This window comes from Osmia lignaria, chromosome 2 (assembly GCF_051020975.1).
Source record: "Osmia lignaria lignaria isolate PbOS001 chromosome 2, iyOsmLign1, whole genome shotgun sequence".
Taxonomy (NCBI): Eukaryota; Metazoa; Arthropoda; class Insecta; order Hymenoptera; family Megachilidae; genus Osmia; species Osmia lignaria.
Genome location: NC_135033.1, coordinates 9,889,144 through 9,894,521, shown reverse-complemented (window position 1 = coordinate 9,894,521; position 5,378 = coordinate 9,889,144). Strand labels below are relative to the sequence as shown.

Sequence of the window (5,378 nt, the reverse complement as noted above, 5' to 3'; positions counted from 1 at the left end):
GTCGTTCGAAGGTTATGCCTGATGCTGCTGCTGCTGCTGCTGCTGCTGCAGGGAAAACAAAGCGGCTGCTGGCGCTTTCGCTCGCACAAAGCCGCGTTATCCTCTTGTCGTTGTTTCGCAGCTCAGTTTCCCAAACTGATCTCATCGAGCACGTTACGATCCCAGTTTCGTTTGGTAAAGATTCTTGCCGCATCCCGGATGTTTTTTCGACGGCGTGGCATTCGGGCAAACATCGCGGAATAAACCATTATTGTGATGCTCGCGGGCAAGCTTGACAATGCACCGTTGTGCCGAGCCGATTGTGAGTTATCGCCCGCTGTAACGGCGGTGTACGATAACAACGCTATTCGAACGAGCTTTTACCCAGGGACGTCCGAAGCGTAGGAATCGAGTTTTCCCTCTGCACTTGCAGGATGCAAATGCTAGGTCCACGCGCGTTCTGATCGTTCTCAAAGTGTCTGACGTTTTTAAATCGCAACGAAAGACACCAGAGAAGAAAGGGAAAAGCTCGTAGAAAGCGAAGAGAAGAAGAAGAAGAAGAAGAAGAAGAAGAGGACGAAGAAGAATGGAAAGCAGCGGAGCAACGTACCGGCCGAAGTTCTCGGCCACGAAACGAATTTAACGATCGCTCTGGCACATGGAAAGAGAGAGCCCGCAGGAGGAATGCCGTCGGTGGCTAGATGGCTGCGCTGCCGTCCCGAAAGACGCGACCAGCAGAGGAAGAAAAGTGCGCTTTAGCAGCAGCAGCAGCAGCAGCAGCAGCAGCATCACGGCTCTGCAGCCGTGGGCCGCCTATATTTATCCGAGGATGCAATATTTGGCTGCGTCTTCTAGAGACTCGACCGGCCACATTCGTCCCAACTTCGAACGCGCGGATGGGCGCATGAACGAACGCAGCCTCGGAGCATCAGCCTACACCTATCTCTTTCTTTCCTTCTCATTCTCTCGCTTTTTCCCCTTTCTCTCCTTTCTCTCTCTTTCTCTCCTCCCTCCTCCCTCCTCTCACGATCTTTCTTTCTCTCTTTTTTTTTTTTCCTCCTCTTTCCTCGTGTCCTTCTTCATCCGCCTCCTCTCTTCTCTGCTCCTTCTTCAGCTTTATCACAATGAGCGACCGCGTGTGCGTGTCCGTGTCGTTAGGCAGTAGCTGTCGGTGCAGGCGTGGTTGGTTCCTTGCCCTCTGTCGCGTATTTATATCTAGCGAGTAGAGCGAATGCATTGCGGCTCGCTTCTTGTTTGCCGGCTCCGCTCGCTTCTCTCTTTCTTCGTTTCGACGACGATGCTCGCGGTCGACTCGCTGCGCTGGTCCACTCGCCGTCTCGCTTACACGCCGCCGCGGCCCTCGTCAAACCTGCTCCGAGCAACGTTAACGCCTAGCGCCGGCTAATCACCGGGATACGCCGATTTTTCTTTCTCTCTACGATCTACTTACCCGTTCCTACCGATATTTCCCCCATTTTCTTCTACCCTTAATCGTTTTTCAAACGAACCTATTCGAAATGAAAATATTTGTAGAAAATGACTCCTGGTTCGATAGGGGTTTCATTTGCAAACGTTCCGCAACGATCGTCTTTAGGAGAAACGAAGAGAGCCGGTCGGAAACGAATGGAGAACGCGTACGCTGCAAAAAGTGGACCACGAGAACGGTCTTATTGGTCTTTGGTTCCATTATAACATCCTTGGTCGCGTATTACCATTCACTTTTTGTTCTAGCCGGTCCTATGGTGCCCCGTTAAATCCGCTCTAGAACGAGCACGTCTCGCTTAGCGGTTCGCGTGACGAGTTATAATTTCCAACAGTGTTGCGAAGAAGCAGCCCAGAATGTCTCGATTTGAAAGGCATCCATAATTTTACGACATCCGGCGTCGCACGGTTGACGCGTCCATCAGCATCGCAACCGTGGGTATTAAAAGAACGTGTAATCGTGAGATTACCCGGTTATCCAACTGCTTCTGCTCGCTTCTTCTATCATCCGTTTCGATTCCCCGATTCGAGGAAACCATAGATTAATTATGTTTTTTCCCCGTCTAGAAGTATCCCATCGCGGCGTTTCGTTGAACCGCTCTGGAAATGTATGCTCCTTATACAGGGTCACCGTAAACTCTACCTTGTACCGCGAAATTACAGTGATCGGTAAGCTGGAGCGCGAAATAAGAATAGAATGTTTCGTGGATGGGGCTCGTAAGCAACGGAAATTCGAAACGATTATCTGTGTACTTTGGCTCGATGTTATAGTATAGTAGAACCATCAATGGATCAAAGTAGTTGGCGTTTGTGAAAATGGAACGGCGAAATAGATACATAGAGCGTTCTTCTTCTTCGATATTCAAATTATTATTAATATTTGGATCAAGATACAGTTATCTCTAAAATCAATAACCCTCGTCGAATCATCCGTGTCCGTCATCGAATTTCGTGTCACCGATGGTACTTTTCCAAAGCGCGCCGTTTCTCGCTAATGAGCCAGTCGATTTATTTTTCACCTCAGACAGGCTATTTAGCACTGAAAACTCTGGTTTTCTTGCCTCGGTCGTGGAACGGATTTCTCCCAGCAATCGACGCGTTCGATTATTGGTAATTAAGCAGTCGCGTTTACCGCGAGATAAACGAAGGGGCAATGGCTCGTAGTCCCGGCCGATCGTATAAACATTCATTGCGTTTCCGATCTCGTCTACGCGCAGCGACGAGGAAAGTTTGTCTCTCGCCTCGTCTGCCCGCGATCCGCCTGATCTACTGAAAACGAGCACGATACCCTTTCCGAGGAAATCAGACGGGAGAAAGAAAGATGCACACGCATTTCTTACACGTGTTTCTTCCTTCGTTTATTGCAACTTAAAGCTTAATCCATAACACGTATCCCGAAGAAAGGAGAAAAAGATAGGGGATAGGGTGAAAGACTGTTAGAAAAAAAAAAAAATGACAAGTTGTCGTGGCTGTAAGGAAAGAACGACGGAAGGAATCGTGCCTCTTTAAAGTATCGGGAGCAATCTCCCCCCGGTTGCCACTGTTACAATTTCAAACAGTCCTGGGTTTCATTTATTTTTTATCGGGGAGAAGTTTGTTGACCTTGCAGTGCGAAACGCCAGGAATACATTGGAGCAGGCAGGAAAGTGGGGTAGAGTAGACGAGGAGGATGGCGGTGGTGGTGATAGTGGTGGTGGCGATGCTGGCGAATACCGACGGAGGGGGTAAGGGACGTCAGGGTTGCGAGCCAACGATGGTGAGGGTTGTTAGAGAAAGAGTGGGATGAATCGGACGGTGAGCAAGTTATTTCGCGCGAAATGTACATTGGCCGAATTTGGCTCGCTGATTTTTCTTTTCTCCTCGCCTCTTTCTTCCCATGCGTTCGCTAAATTTCTCTTACTACGCGTTTCTAGTACGCCTCCTTGTAATATCGGTTATCAAGGATAATAATTTTCTAATCCGATATTTAAATCTGTCATTTCCAATTATATACTAACATAAATTTGATTTATCTTTTCAGAACTGGGGCAGCGGATATCGAAGATCTTCATCGGTAAGCGAATGCACTTATAAAACAAGTAATCATTTTTCAAAGTCACTTTAAGAAAGTAAGTACTCGCGTTGAAGTGTGCAAGATTAAGATAGAAGAAGTTTATCATCGACGATTACCGGGACAATGATAACGCGACGATGAAGGATAATGATACCCGAGATGTTATTACGCGTACAAATAATGGCGGATTTGATACACCGTCGTAATTATCGTGATTCCCTGTAATATCCGCAATGTCTCCCCGATGTCTCGCTTATTAATCACGGCGTTACAATGTTGCACGACATTATGTATCTCGCAGAAACGATCGCGTCCCGTTCGTGAAACACGGCCACTAAATTAAAACCGTCCTTGGCGAGGGAACGTGTTTTTCGCGGGACGATCCGGCGACTAGCGATGAATCAAACTAATTAAATCGTTCTCCCACGCGGTACGATTATTCTCTTTGAAATCGCGACCAGCCTGTATAGCTGGGATTCATTCTTCGACAACGCGCTCGTAAGCGTTGCTCGTTTTTCGATGCTGGTCCCAAGAGCCTCGAGTAATCGAAGGACGTAACCCAGTTTCGTTGGGATAATCGTAATCGTAATAAACACGTTCTGCGCAAAAATACGCAACTGGTTCGAATACGAAAACAGCCAGAAGCATTGTTCGTCTGGTTCGCTGGATGAGCCAGTGAATTTTCGACAGTTTTTGGGTCACTCGGCGAACCGATGGCTAAAATTGAAAGTACAGGGGGCTTAAAAGCGAGCCTAACCACGGGTTAGGTTAGTCGTTTGGTGTTCGCGTGTCTGTGTCCGGTCTGGCCCCACGCGTATCTTAAGCTCCGCTCGTTCGGCTCTTTCGCGAGTTTTTTGACTACACGAACGAATCTCCGGGGAACTCTTTTGGCCGGCACGCCGGTTGAAACCGAATTTAGAGCGTGTAGTGGTAGTGAAAAGGAGTAGCCGTCTGAAGAGAAGGGCAAGGAAGAAAAAGAGAGGATCTCTCTTGCTCGTAGCCGCAAACTCGCGGCTGAACGGGCAGCATAGGAGATTCGTTATACGGCGGCGTGCAGGATGAAAGATACGGCCGTACGACGAAACGAAGGAAAATTATGAGCGGGTGCTAACGCGAAGTAATATTTAATGCGGCAGAAAATTTTGCCCCGTGCGGACCAACGTTGCGAAATACTCGTGATTTTTCTCCTTTCTTTTTTATTCCCTCTCATCCACCGTCTGTTCTTTATTTATTTTATTATTCTTTTTCTCGTTTTCGTACACGTCGTTGGTGGTGCCTCGAAGTGCCGTGCCGGTAATTAATGGCGTTAATATGTTTAACAAAGGCAATTAATATCCAGGATTGGCAAACAAACGAGGGAAGCGGAAAACGCGGGACGCGTTGGTCGGAAACGAAACAGCCCACGGTTTTAAGCTGTAAATTTATGACGAACCAGACGATTGACGTGTTCTGATAATTAACACGTAATAGCATACCGTTAATATTTCTTCTACAATTGCATATCCTGCAATATTCATGCGTTCCTCTTTTTTCTTTTTTTTTTTTTTTTCGCCGTTCCACTACTGGTTGCATAATAACCCGCTCATTAACTTTGCAATCAGATCGAACCGTGTGTTGGCGATCTTACGTGAATAACCGCGCTTCTTTTATTATTCCTACATTGTGTCTATTCTTCTAAACGTATTCATAACGCAACTAGCGCGCGCTTTAGCACCGATTACAGCGATGGCCGTCGGGATTCGCTCGATTTTTGCCGCTCGAAATTTTCGCTTCGCGGAGTTTGCCTACTGCTCGCAGAGTAGTAGGGTAAAGTCATGCAAACACTTAATCATTTTCGTAGTCAAACAAATCAACACCTAATCAG

General features: G+C 47.3%; 1 long non-coding RNA gene across 1 annotated transcript in view; it reads left to right on the top strand.

Moving 5' to 3' along the window:
- Positions 1-5,378, top strand: part of LOC143305412 (uncharacterized) — a 78,450-nt gene that overhangs the window by 42,765 nt on the left and 30,307 nt on the right. Inside the window, exon 2 of the long non-coding RNA XR_013062325.1 lies at positions 3,482-3,514. This is a non-coding gene — a long non-coding RNA (uncharacterized LOC143305412). The remainder of the gene's footprint in view (positions 1-3,481; positions 3,515-5,378) is intronic.